Here is a 15,124-nt window from a genome sequence, read left to right as displayed (position 1 = left end):
CAAGAACATGTGAAAGGTTCTTTTCCATATGAACTCCTGCAAGTTACCAAAACTGTGATAACCCTTTTTTTTTTAACTTACTGTAAAGAGTCATTTCATAAAGACCAATTCATTAATTTGTTTTTGTAAAGCTATCATTCGATATATATTATAAATTAATATAATGTTGAGGGAAGCGCTACACAGAAGGCGGCTTTAGCGCCGAACCGCTGAAGCCGCATGGTCCCTGCAGAGTGCCCGCTCCCAGACGGGCCATGCAACCGCCTGAGAATTGCTGGGGTCAACCCGAGGGAGGTAAAGCTACTCAGAGAGGCAGCTGCCACAAGCACAAACGTTACACATTTCTACCGCTTTGAGACGCACTACAAGACAAATTAGAGCAACAGATTTGAAATGCAGGCTTCTTTCCAGAGCCCGAGACTCCGATCATACAAATCCGTTTTGCAGGGAAACAGTCTAAAAGTTCCAATCGAATGTTTCACTCTTGAAAATCCTGCCTTTTTGACCAAAACAAAGCGAGCATTCACATGGACTCCAATTCTTAGTACCAAGCCCATTGACAGCTAGTAGGAGACTTAAATAAGCAGACAATATTTCATCAATGAGAGATTGGCTTAATCACACACGTCTGGGAAGAACCGTTTCCTTTTTGAGTAGCTTTACTGAGTTCTATTTAAACTCTAAGGACCGTGTGCTAGGCAGCATTTAGCATCTACTCAGGGCAGTTATGTAGAGAAACTGCTGGACAGAAAACTTGTAAAATTTAGCAGCTTGATTTTATGTTAGCTTACGAAATGTCCTATAAAAATAACTTTAAGCTATTTAATATTTCTTATTTACACTACATGGAAAAAAAAAGTCTAAATTACAAAAGGAATGAACGAGTAGCTATATTCTTATCTAACCCACTCACAGACATCCAGGTTTCAAAATTCTTGCTGTTGCTATTTGTATACACTCAGCAAGCCCAGCTGGTGCCTGAACCTGGGAGAAGTCCAACCCTGTAGTTCTAAACCTTCTCCAAAATAGAAAACGGTCGCTTTCTTGCTGGTTGTCGGTAGGAATCAATGAGATGCTGAAGCTGACATCCAAGAGTTTACACTACAACCTTCAGGGCCTTCAATCAAAGGTTCAATCTAGCTTCAGAAAAACAACTTTCCACGTTAGCAGCTCCAATCTGAACCAGGCTCCGTTTTCCTATATTTTTATGACTCTTGAGACCCCCGCAGGGACCAATATTTGTACTCAAATTACATTTCATGATTTCGTACTATTTCACAGTGAGTTCTAATAAATGGAATTTAGTTTAAGAAATCAAGTATGACCAAGCTGGTATGCGTGCCTGAATGTCTTATGTAGATTTTCCTCCCATAACCATGAGTAAATAAATCTGTTTCCTGATTTGATGCTGGTTGCATTAAAATCTGTCATAATGCTAATAAATTTACCCCATAATTGTTGAGTTACGTGCCTGGAAGGCAGAGAACAGCTGAAAGTCCATGAAACCACACACGCATTCATACTCTATCTTGACGAATGATTGTAAATAAAAGTAGATCCTTTCTTTCGTCAAAAGCGTACCCGGGAGCTTCAGATGCTTTCATAGCACAAATGACAGTAAGCATGTACACCCTTAAAGTTAGGTTTGTTATGCAAAACTATAATCCAAAGATATTGTGAGATTTAACTCAAAACATTGCTGGGATAAATACAATTCTCCCTTTTAAAGATACCTGAATGCTGTAGAATAAGATGCATATGTTATTTTTTTAAAAAGTCTATCTCAAAAAAAAATGGCAAGTTTCACCATAAATATTGACATTAGCTCCTTGAATGAGGCCTTATTGGAATAATTGTTACCTATTACAAGAAAAGCACGTGGGAAGACATTTCTCTAGAAGCAAGTATATAATTTCCAGTTACTGTCATGGAGTTCTGTCTTTATATTGCTAAGCATGGTAGCACTTCTTAACTTTTGAATACTTAGTAGTATAGGAATTGGTGCTGATCCAGACCCCTGGGGTGACTGTTAGTTGACTAAAATATTTACCAACTGCATACCAGTTGTTCATTCTGGCAAAAATGACATCTTTACAGAATGACTACTTCTAAGCAAGTTTTAATCTTCTGATTCAAAGAAATCAAAGCCCTCACACCATTTGGACTCCCAGTTAAATAAGGAGTCTTGTTAATAGTCTCATTTTGCTGTTTTCTCATTGAATGTCTACTTTCCTATTCCATCCGTGACTGACACGTCCCAGGAGAGAACCTTTCTAACAGGAAGTTAGTGCAGCACTAGCCAATCGAGAAATCACTCCTTACCATGGTGCCAAGATTATCTGAGGAATGAATCAGGAAGTTGGGTCAGAAATCTTGTTTTCCTCAGAGACATTTCCCCTCCATTGGGAAGCCCCAACAAGGACAAGCTTTTCCTATGCAATGAGTAGAAATGGGAGTTGGTCACATGAACACTGGAGCCATCTTTAATGACTGCTGCCACATTCTATCATGATCATTTTTAGCCCAATACAGTATTTTTCAGTGTAAACTTTCTCTCATAGAAAGGGGGCTGGAACCTGTTGAAGTCTTATTTGATGCAGTCACATCGTTGCTTAGGATTCTGGCAATTAGAAGTAGACACAGAAGAGATTCCAATTTGGTTGCTGGCAGCCATACTGGGACTCTTGACTTCAGTACTCCAAAGAACCCAGCGGTCTCGCGGAGTAACTGACCACTAACTGGGGAGGGAGTGAAAGAAGTGAGTGATCAATTTTGGGTATAATTTGCATCAAGGAGAATCAGGGAACAGCTGGGAGGTTCGCTAAGCACTCCCACATACAGCAGTGGTGCGTAATGAAAAATACCTAAGTTTCTAAGACATTTGATTAAAAGAAAATAAGAAACCTTTATTAAAGGAATTTCATACTATTGGGTAGAAATTTGAAAATAAACCAATCTGTATTACCCCCGATGAAAATGTTCTCATTTTCTGTAACATATAATGAACTGGTAAACATTAAAAGTCAATTTTGTGTTACCGCATTATCTTTTGGTTTTTCTGAGTTGTAGAATCTTAGTGATTTTTCTTTGTGTCAAATCCTAAAGCTGCAGTATTTCAAGGAAAGACATTTTATTCATTTCCATTTTGATACATTTGCATTTTAATTGTAAACACCGAAGCGACTTCATTGCCCAATATCTGACAAAGTGAAAGGAGCAACATGGCTCATGTTATGGCATTGCTCATGGTGCCAGTCATGAATGGAGCCGTCCTAAATCTATGGACGTGTTTTCTGTTCGTCTATTATTCGAAGCATAATTTATTTTGCTCACCTAGCTAATAAACACAGAAATCTGCGGGGCATTCACAAGATTAGCGAGTTCATAATACTTCAATGCTTCCTGTCTGTGTAAGGTTTATAGTGAGAAGGAAGGGCTCCACCCTAACGTGCTACACACCAGGAGCATGGGGAAAATCTCCACTGTTTCATCTCCACTCTGAATTTCCAACGTGATAATTTCTAGATTTTCTTGGTATATGAACATGGGTTGCTAGGTGTAAGGACCCAGTACTTGCTCTACCATTTTAATGAAATTGACCAACATGAGTTTGAGTTGTTAACATTCGAACACAAGTGTGCTTGAAAGACTTTTTCCCATGCTTCCCCAGAATACAGTGAACACCCTTGGGGAGGAAAGCATTCCAGGTGTGACGGGGAGGGTAGTCTTCATGTTAAGGGTTGAAATTCTGCATCAGTTGAAGGACAACTTCATTTTGCCAGCGAATATGCATACGATTACAGCCTGCTCAGATGCTAAACTTCCTTGGGACTAAAATGAAGACCATCCTAACGCTTAAGTAAAGTTAATCTGACCAGGTATGACACTGTGACCAGGTATGACTCCTATCAAGTGACCACAATAAATGCTAATATTTCTGGAGCAGAATGTACTGTGTCCCTAACAGCTAGACAGTTAAGAGGGTTAGAAACGCTAAGGAGGGGTAGCATGGCGGCATCCCCAGCTAATCTGCCTGTGGCACCAGCATCCCACATGGATGTTGGTTCAAGTCCCAGCTGCTCCACTTGTCATCCAGCTCCCTGCATATGACTTGGGAAAGCAGTGGAAGATGGCTCAGGTCCTTGGGCTCCTGCACCCACTTGTGGGACACCCAGAGGAGGCTCCTGACTTTGGATCCACTCAATTCTAGCTGTTGTGGTCATTTGGGGAGTGAACCAGCTAATGGAGAATCTGGGTTTCTCCTTCTCTATAAATCTGCCTTTCAAATAAAGATATCTTTAAAATACACATGAACAATTGTCAGTAAATGCAAAGGATATTGTAGGGAAAAACAGACTAGTAGGAAGAACATTTGCTAGGAGGAGCCCCCCTTGGAGGAGGCCAAGGCTGTGGCATGCGGACCTGCCCACAGCTACAGCTTCGCTCTTGTTCCTCTGACAAGTCAGCGTGTGCCCAGGTGCGGCTGGCTGCCGAGAGCCCAGGCAGGAGCGAAGCAGTCCTTTGTCACTGGCGCAGCTGAACACCCTTCCTCTGCGGAAAATGCCGCCTCCAGAGAGGAGAGCCAAATTTCAAGTGGATGAGAAGCCAGTCCCACTTGATGGGATGTTTTCTAAAAGCCAGTCTTCCCATGTGGTACACGTAAACAGCCAGTTCCGGGAAAGCAATTGTGCCCATCCCCTACCCTCCCCCGGCCCTCCTCTCCCCCTCACAACCAACTCTCATTATTATGGCCAAGGGTGTCATCTGCAAGTCGGAAGTTTTTGATATTTATAACCCACAGCTAAGACGACTGACAAAGCAGCCCAGGCATGGGTCTTCTTGGCATGGCTACATGCAGTTATAAATGTACAGTGTTGTGCACAGCTGAGACACAGCATGTTATGAGATATGAAAAGGGCAAACTAGTTACCACAACAATGTGAATTTATGCTTTATCTCAGTTAATGTGAGATAAGAAAAACCAGAAATCTACTCATTTAACAAAACCCCTCAAGTGTAAGTCATTCCTTTGATTCAATCTAGAACATTCGATATTAATAACAGGATATCTAATAAATGATTCATCTACCTGCCCCATTGTTACTCTAATAAAGAGTACTTCAATATTAGATTTCCCAACATCAAATTTTTCCATCTACAGTACCCTCCTCCCCTCTTCCCCTCCATGCCACCCTCTCCCCTCCTCCCCTCTTCCCCTCCATGCCACCCTCTCCCCTACCTTCCCTCTCCCCTCTTCACCTCCATGCCACCCTCTCCCCTTCTCCCCTCTTCCCCTCCATGCCACCCTCTCCCCTCCTCCCCTCTTCACCTCCATGCCACCCTCTCCCCTCTCTCCCCTCCCTCTTTTGTAGGAAGGGATGCTATCATTAACTAGATGATGTTATCATTTTGTGACTAAATCTATCTACAGCAAACTTTAACTCTTTCTGTATAAGTGATCCCTGAATAAAAGTAAAGGTTGTGATTTCAGACTTTAAGGCATCTGAAAGAAAAAGAAAACACAAAAAGTCTGGCCAAAAAAAAAAAAAGCCAATATTTTTCCACTGATAACATCAATATAAGGGAGCATGGAGAGCTTTAGCGGGCCAAGTAGGACCAGTGCCCGGGCAGCTGACCATGACAAGATGTAGAACGGTACTACTCAATGACCTGCCCAGTGACACCAGTCATAATCAGCTGTATAAAGTTACCTTTTCCAGAGTCCACGCAGGACTTCTCATGGAGTCTCCAAAGTCCAAGTGAAGATGCCAACAACTTCTAATACTGTTCTTTAATCCCACAGAGGACTCAGAAACACGCAGTAAGTGTGAATAGCATATTAATACTATGGAACCATTTGAGCTGGTTAGGAATGGACAAGGGTGGGGGGAGGAAGTTGGCACCAAGGCTAAGTCACCACCTAAGACACACCCACATCCCTTATTGGACGGTTTCGTTCTAGTTCCAGCTGCCCTACTTCTACCCAGCTTCCTGCGCAAGCACAGCCTGCGAGGCAGCAGGTGCCACCCCAAGCTCTTGGGGCCCCCCCACCTGTTCCAGAGAGCCAGGTGGAATTCCTGGTTCTCCTTTGGCCTGGCCCAGACCTTGACTGCTGCAGCGCTTTGAAATGAACCAGTAGGTACAGGAGCTCTGTCTCTGCCTTCAAGGTAAACTGCAAATAACCAGAAATTAAAGCTGAGAAAATGGACCACAGAACATGAACACTTGGCTGTTCACTGCATGTGGCTCTGGCACAGAAAGCGCTCTCTCGGTGACTGCACAGAGCTGGGACAGGCTTTTTCCTCAAGTGAGGATTATTCTAGAATCATGGATCATGACCCTAGAAGTGCAAGGTACAGAGACCTCACCTGCTGATGAGCTTCCTGCTGGCAGAACATGCTGAAGGAGAGTGTGTGTGGTGTGTGTGTCTGAGATCACACACAAGTGGGGGGGGCTCTGTCTAATCTCTCCCTCCACTCACAAGGCCACCAGCCTTGAGTCTCAACACCCCCAACCCCCCTGCTACTCAGCAGCACGCCTGGATGAAGTGTCACCCTCCTAAATCTCACAATTGGGATCACACTTTTAACACAGGAAGCCTTGGGGGACGCTCTCATCATATCCGAGCCAAAGCAGACACTTTGCTTTTTCGAGGAATGCCACCTCTGGTAGGTCTTCTCGTCTCTACTGATGCAATCCCATAGGCTCTGGGCTTCCCTCTCCCCTCTCTAAATCCCCTCCCCTCCACTGATTTCCCCTGTGTTATTACCGTAGTAGAGTCCTTCATAAGCAGTCGTAAGTTCATCATTCTGCTATTTGAATGTATCCTGACATTGCCGGTACAGACAATGGCAGAGTCCAGCATCCTATTGTCAAGATACATTCAACAATTTCATTGGGAGTCCTCCTTTGTAGACATGCATGTTGCATTGTATCCTCACATCTGGATATGATAGTCTCTATTACATAGTTACTATACATTCCCTTAAATGAAAAGCCATAAAATAAAATCAACAATAAAGGGGTTAAAAATTTTACAACACCATGAAGTCTCTGACCTATTACTCAAGCCAAAATCTCCCATCTCCCCACGCACTTACCCAAACCAATGAAACCCTCCCCCCTCAGGCTGCCAACCCTCCCCTGCCCTTCCAAGAAAAAGGCTTGGACACAGTCCTGTCCACGGTTCCTTCTGTCCTGACCACAGCCCCAGCCTGTCTGCTTCTGCAAGGCTTGACCTGCACTGCTGGCACCAAAAGCATTCCACCCTGGGGTGAGGAGCACGCTGAAGGCCTTGGCTTTCCATCCCCTGTTTTCAAGCCTCTGCATCAACTGCGTGCTTAACAAAATCATTTGCGGTAACAATACAAGGAGAATTACGTCCTTGTGGAAGACAATCAGCAGATACTAGTGGAGAAAAGCAAAAGCAAAGCAAGTGAAAACAAAGCTACAAATAAATCTTTCATCTTTTTCTAATCATGGGAAGGGTTTAGGTGAAACCGATTTTCAGAGAAAAAATCTTAAATCCACTGAATTAAGTTGATTTTATCACTTCAGCAGCTCCTTAGAAACGCTGCACTGTGGCAAATGAAGCAATGGGTCTGAGTCGGCCTTGTTCACAGCAATGTGCAGGTTGTTCCAGTTTTCAGACACTTGAACAGAACATTAGCCTCAGGTCCCAATACGACATGCATACTGAGTAAATTAAAAAATCCATTTAGTCACTTATTTGACAACTAAACTGCCTCCAAGTGCCCGAGGCAAAAGGCACACGTCTGGTTCTTTCCCTGGAACTGTCACACACAAGCACCTGCAGAGTTTAGCCCTCCACCCGACGGCTCCCGGCTCCGCCACAGGCACGGTGTTTACTAGTGAGAGCATCGTGTAACTTGTTTGCCGAGCCACTGGCGATGCGTTTCCGAAGCAAGGAATTCTGTGAAAGCCATCTTAGTCAGTTTGTACTCAGTTTACCAGTAAATAATAGGGTTCCAAAAGACCATAACTGCACATCAGTGCCATAGAACGCTCTGCACAAAATCCAAGATTCTTCCTGATCAAATAAGCTGAAACCACCCAGTTTAAACAAGCAAACGAACGCTTGTTCCGGGATCGGTATGGCCGAGTGCCTCTTAGAGCGCGTGTGGAACCGACAGTGTCTGCAGCCAGTGTGGCTTCTCCTCCCAGGCTCCAGCCTTGCCTGACTTGGGAATGCTACCGCCTCCCACTCCCACGACCTGCCCTCCAGGGCTCAGTGCGGGACTCCCCAGTCCCAAGGTGGGCTCTCTGCTCGCTCTGCCCTCCCATTTCCACCATTGTGGCCATCTTGACATCTGAGCGGATGGTCCGCAGAGCCCTTTTTCTCGGGATTGGTGTATGCATAGACACACATCCCCACGTGTGATGCACAGCTGCTGCCAGCGACACCGACATGGTGCTCGGTAGGAAAACAGTGTGTAGAGATCACGCCAAGGCAACGGGAGATGGAACAACCAAACAGAATTAAAGTTTAACATCAAACCCTGACGTTTTACAAAACAGGACCATCTTCGGCGAGGTCTTTGGGCTTATGCTCAAAGACACCCTGCTTTCCCCCAAAATAAGCTTGTGAACATACACACACACACACACACACACACACCCCTTTAAAATAATCTGAAAAGGTTCTTCATGCTGGGAATATGTACATTCATCCCAGGCAGTAAGCTACTGTGCAAGCAAGCGCAGGCTGTTGGTGTACTTTCAGAAGTGGAGCGAGAGGACTGCAGAGTCCCCCGACGCAGCAAACCAAGGAGAGACAGACATCCAGACCTCGGATTTCATTTATGTGAGTTCTAAGCTGCACCTGGCTCACAAGCACAAGCAGTTGAGGAGGCAGCTGGTTTGGCTAGCGTTTGCCCCGGATTCCGAGGAGTCCCCTGGGCAGCTGAAAGAGCAGAGGCGGGCCTGAGCAAGTTATTCGCAGGAGAAAACTCCGAGGTGCGGGAGGGAAAGCAGGTAAGGCCAGGAGGAGGAGTTGGAGGGTGCCCAGTTGGTTTTTGCCACTTGAATTCAAATCTGCTGGCATTCTGCTGTCCTCCAGGCCTCTAACAGCTGCAGGGCTGACACCAAGCAGGCAAACAAAATCCACCGAGAAAAGAGAAAGCAAATGAGATGCAGAAGACTAAAAATCCAAGGAAAGGCTTTAATGAAGGAAGCTGCTGCGGAGCCGAGGGACACGCTAGCGCCTGGAAATTAAAACACACCTGTCCGCCTACCGAAGGCGCCGTGCGTGCGACTCTCCCTGCTAAGCCAGCAAGCCTCAGGGGTTCTTCGGGGCCCAGGGAGTCTGCCAGCACACGGAACTTCCCCTGTGGACTCGCAAGGAGTCTGCCCGCTTTTCATCAGTAAGCCACATACTGAACAAGAAGGCCTCGTCTTCCATCCGCTCCCATCGCACCGACTGACCTGGCGCCTTCCCTTCCATTCCACTTCCTGCTCACAGCCATCTCCACAGAGCTGTGCATGCTTGACCCCAGTTTGCACACAAAACAAATGGGCCTGAAGGGCACCCTTCCTCCAGTCGTCACCTGTTCAGGCGGCTGAGCTGAGACTCCAAGTCTGGCGTTTTGAAGTGACCGTGTTACCACTAAAGCAGACAAACAAAACAGCCCAGAAACCAACAGGAATTGCGAGAAGCCCAAGGCTTCCCCTCACCTCACTCCACCTTGCCCCTCTCCTTCCCCAGCCTGGGGCTGCCTAGGTCTTTTCCTGCCTGAAAACCCATGTTCCTTTCGGTCCTCGCCGCTCCTCTGGCCCCTTGTCTTGTGACTGAAGTTCTCGCCAACCTCTCCAGGTTGAATTACAAAAATCAGCTGCATCAGTCAGCACTTCATTACTACAATAAAATACCAGTGACAAATCACTTTAGAGAGAAAGGGTGTGGACTCACCGTTTGGGAGCTCCAGGCGCAACACTGGGCAGGCCCCGCAGGGTCAGGACGGTGCTGGCGCTCTGCTGGCAGCACCCTGAGTTGGTACAAAGCAGGAGAAAGGGAAGCACCTAGCTTTGTTTCCCCTGGGTCTCTTACACCACCAGGAATTCAACACAGTGGCTCCGCCCCAAGGGTCCAATCCCATTACCTTGCCTCCAAACACCTGTAGTTAAATTTCCACCTTCGTAGCACTGGTAGCAGAGCACTGTAGCTTCTCCAGGGAAGGAAAGACTTCTTTCAGCTTCCTGCTTAGAAACTGCAGTCCAGCATGAACTGGCCCTGTAGCCTGGTATTTGGATGCTGCTCATGGCAGGTGTGGAGGTCGACACATGGTGAACCACGATGGAGAAAGAGAACTCGGACTTAACATCAAGACTGATCAACCGCTCTTAGCAACCGTACTCCAAGGGCATGCCCCCGGCGATCCGAAGACTTCACATCAGTTTAGCAGCCCAGCCCCACATCCACCTGGAAACCATCAACCTTAAGTATTACGACATCAGAGTTTCACCAGCTGCAGGAGTTTTAGGGCAACACATCCTATTTAACCTATACCAGAGACCGAGCCTTGAACACGGATTCTGAGGACAGTTAGCGTCTAAACAGTGTCGAAATAATGGCACCAGCTATGCAGGACAGCTGGGATAGCCAGGTAAAGGTGTCCGCTCTGAACAGAATGTTCCTAACCCCCTGCCCCCACTGGCGCCAGCTGCAGGGTTTCTAGGCTGACTGTATGCTGGTGCTTCACCCACTTTCCCTCACACGAAGTACCTTTGGGGAGCAAAGTAACCAGCTCAAAATATCCCTTCCATCCAAGAGCCGTTGCCGGCGGCCTGTGGCGGTCTTCTGCAGCTGTCTACTGGGCGTCTATCCTACAGAGCGCTTGCGCTTGCCTTCTCAAGTCTTGTGTTAAGGCAGACGGAGACTTTCCGAGAGCGCCTCTTCTGCACCCAGCCGGTGAGTGCGGCAAGACAAGATGGAGGGGTGCTGACCCAAGGCAGGGTCTCCGGCCTCTGAGCTCAGCAAAGCTCCTCTTCATTTTCCAAGCGTCAAACCTAACTACACTCATTCCATCCTGACAGCATCCCAGGTCTTCACTTACTCCAGCACCAGCTCCAAACTTTAAAGCCCAGATTTATCAAAGTATCAAAGTCAGACAGGCTGATGTCAGGTGCAATTCATTCTAATCATCTCAACACTGTGCTGCTCCCCTTGCTAATTTCCTCTTGCCATCCCAAACAAGCACAAAACATCTTGTGGCAGACCCACCTTACATTCCAACGCATCTGCCCATGTGTTTGCCTTGGTTTCCTTTGTTGTACTTATCCTTGTGTTGTATCAGAGAGCGAGGTGCTTACGCTCCCGTGCACTGACTGACTCCTCAAATGCCTAGAACAGCTGTGGCTGTGCTGGACCAAAACTGCACATCCTGCACCTGGGCACGTGCAGCAAATAGGACAGATCTTACCTACATTACCCAAGACCAGAATGCAAACAACGAGGCCTGTTCAGAAGCAGGGGTTCTGTTGCCCAGGACAGTGGTGTTGGAGCCCATCCTACTAAGCTTTACCACAGTGACCTAGTACTAAATCCTCCAGGAGCACCTGCCTCGCTCACACTACCACACACCAGGTTATCGTCCTGACCCAGACAACAGTCCCCAGGTCCCGGGTCAGGGTGGTAGGGTTAGGCTAGGATTCCTGTCTCTTTTGCCAGTCAGCCTGGAAAATCTGCCTTTTTGTTCTCAGAAAAGCCTGGGGTGGTTTTTGTTCACATCACCCAGTGAACTTCGGTCATCCACGGACGAGCCTGGGAAATCAGGCGAGTACAGCGCTGGAATGGAACAGGGCAGGCATTCCCATTTCCACAGGAAGAGAGTAAAGAGGGGGAGTAGGTCCTGAGCAAGGCCCAACCAAGCAAACACTAAAGCGTAAGGCCTTGCTCATACAGTTGCTTTTATTTTGTTTTGTTTATATTAAATGGGTATCGGAAGGAGAGATGTTGTGTTCACTAAGCAGGGTTAGCTATCCTTCTGTTTGTTATTTTATTTCCCTAGGCTATTTATTAGAATAGAGGATAGATTCTATCCCGGTGGGAATCTTGTACAAAATGGAGAAAACTTTGTAAGGCAACCCCAAGATGCAAAATTCAAATAGGCCGCCGAGCTCTGGTCAGAGTGGTACTTTAAGGAGCGCATTTTCCTGGGAGGAACCTCACGCTGTTTATGACCCAATGTACGGGTCTGCTTGCTCTCAGCCTCAGTTTACCTGAAGCTGGCCTCCTTCTCCAACTTCCTCCGATTCTTCTCCAGTGCTCATGGCGCTGACGCGAAGGTGGAAAGGCGAACAGGACAACATGCACGATGCTTCCCAGACTGTGGGACAGCAAAAACCAGAAAATTCTTCCAAAGGCACATTAGAGCACCAAGCACAGAATGGCTAACTTTTAGATTTTCAAATATCAAAGGAAATGCTTCTACCTGCCAGTGTTACCTCAAAGAAATATAGGGCATTTTAGCATGACAAAACAGAAGCCCTTTTATTTATTTATTTTTAAAGATTTATTTATTTATTTATTTATTTATTTATTTATTGGAAAGATGAATCTACAGACAGAAAGATCTTCCATCCTCTGGCTCACTCCCCAAGTGGCTACAATGGCCAGAGCGGAGCCGATCTAAAACCAGGAGCCAGGAGTTTCTTCCTGATCTACCATATGGGTGTGAGGAGGCAAGGGCTTGAGCCATCCTCCACTGTTTTCCCAGGCCAAGCCCCCTTAAAAGACACAACTTCAAACCGAGTCTGTTGAGTGACAGGCAGACCCACGGCTTGATGTACATCCGATTGTCAGGCTGAATGTACATTCCTCTGCCTTCTCCAGGTGTCCTCTGCGAGCAGGGTTGCCACCACAGCTTGTCTTCTTTCCTAGCACTGAGCACAGAGCCTCACAGGCAGCAAGTGAGCATCTGATCAACCCCAGGAAACACTGCAACTGGTGGCCACTGCCTTGGGTCAGCGTGAGAACCACAGGGAGCCCTGAGGTTGAGGAAGTTACAGCCTTTGCCTCAATTGCAGTATATCACCTCCCGTTTACCCAGCATCTCCAGTGTTCACAATGAAGTCTTTGAAGTCCTCAGAGTAGACAGGGGTGGGCAGGGCGACCTTCCAGGGCCCTTGCTGTGAGGGCAGACCCCAGGCCATCCATCTGGTGTCTGATGTGACACCCCGACAGTCACTGCAGCCTAGGCAGGTCTACAGACATCACCAGCCCAGAACACATAGGACACCTGCCCACCCGCGCCATCTAGTGGCGCAACACCTACACCACACCTTGTAAATCAGGAAAACTTCCAGGTCCACACTAGCGGCTGTGCCTGACTGCAAAAAGACTGGGCCACCTAACTCCCCAAGTTCAGCTGTGCTCAGCTTGGAGAGCCCATCCGATTAGTATATTAAGTGTCTCTCTGCCTGCCAAGCGTGCTTCCAGATACAGAAAACATCACCAAAAACCCACAGTGCCCCAAAGCTCGCCGATGGCCATGATGGAAAAAAACAGGAAGTTGCAGCTGTTTTAATCAAGCTGTTTCTTCCTTGGCAAAAGGAGGACAATGAAGGACCCACACTCCCTGTGTGACAGCATCTTGCACCGCAATGGAACCACCCCCAGTCAGTTTCCAGACAGGACAGCTGGTGTCTGCATGGAAGAGAACTGGCTCGTCTTCCACACCCTGGCCAAGTGCTCACAGCTGGAGGGCACCTTGCTGCCAGCTGATCCTGTGTTTCAGAAGCATCCATTCCTTCCGTTCCCTACCTCGTGCAGACAGCAGTTTTGATTCGTGTGCTAACATTCCTAATTTTTCCCACTGGCATTTTCCACTTTCCTTGCCCTCCCGGGCCACGGCAAGCATCCCAGGCCCACTGCCTCAGGGGAAGGACGTGAGGAGACAGGAAGGCTCAGCAAACCTGAGGTTCTGAAAGTCTGTGTTGGAAGGAGAGAGGACTAGACAGGGGATGGGGAGAATGGATAAATGAGACGCAGGGTGTGTGCGTGGCTGCAGAGGTGGGCTAAAGAGAGGGGCTAGAGGCAGCCGGCTCTAGGGAAGAGAGGCCCTGATGTCCTCTTCCATGGTAGGGCTGTCATGACAGAGAAATGGGTACCAAGGAACTCTGTAGCCCTTAGCTAGGTGGCCCGGTGCAAAGAGTGCCTACCCCCGGTACTCTGCTGCGGAATGCAAGGTCCTCCCAGAACCACAGAGGGACACACACACAGATGTGCCAAGACAACAGGGTGACAGCTGTGAGCCTCCTCTGGCTCCCACACAGCCTCAGAGCTGGGAGGAGGCAGAGCGGCACGGAGAATCCAAGTCCATGGAGGTTTAAGTATCTGCCTGCTCCCCTAGAAGAACAAAACATGATGCCGAAATTCGGAAAAATAAAGCCGTTTGTAACAACGACCTCCTATTAGTTTCCTAGGATTTTCATAAGAAACGCCCACACACATGGGCGTTTGCCAACACAGCAGTGTTTTCAATGATGGACTGGAGATTAAACAACAGAGAGAAGGTGGAGGCGGTGGGGAATCCTTTCCGGCCTTTCCCGGCTTCTGGTGGTGCCAGGTACCCTTGGTGCTGCTCAGCAGGTGGCTGGACTGCTCCCAGCACAAGCTCCATCTTCCTCTGGCCTTCAGCATCCATCTGAGGACCGAGACTGCTGGCCTGAGGTTCACCCAAATCCACCACGCCCCTGGCTTAACTGAGGGGCAGCGGAAAAGACCCTATTTCCAAATTAAGGCCAGTTCCAAGGCTCAGAACTGGATCATGTCATTTGCAGAGGCCAAGTTCAATTCACAAAGCTGACTCTGGCCTCGGACTCAGACTTGCTGCTGTGCAAGCAGCAGTAATGTTAAAGCACTGGTGGTGGGAGGGCTCTCCCTAGCAGGGCCCAAGTGAACAAAGCAATGAACTTCCCAGGCCTCCGTGACCTCAGTTCCCTGCAGACCAGGAGGCAGTGGGGGCCCTCCCCAGCACCGACACTTAGTGAGTCTGCCGTCCCTGAGTGGACAGGAGAGGACTTCCCACCCCGCCCTGCTCCTGCCCTGCCCAGTGTGGTTTATCAGGCGTCCCTTGCTACCTTGCGTCCCTTTGTGTTTCTCGGC

Source organism: Ochotona curzoniae, unplaced genomic scaffold, assembly GCF_017591425.1.
Source record: "Ochotona curzoniae isolate NIBS_2020 unplaced genomic scaffold, NIBS_Ocur_1.0 contig_4501, whole genome shotgun sequence".
Classification (NCBI taxonomy): Eukaryota; Metazoa; Chordata; class Mammalia; order Lagomorpha; family Ochotonidae; genus Ochotona; species Ochotona curzoniae.
The sequence above is the reverse complement of the archived record's forward strand: the minus strand, read 5'-3'. Positions refer to the sequence as shown.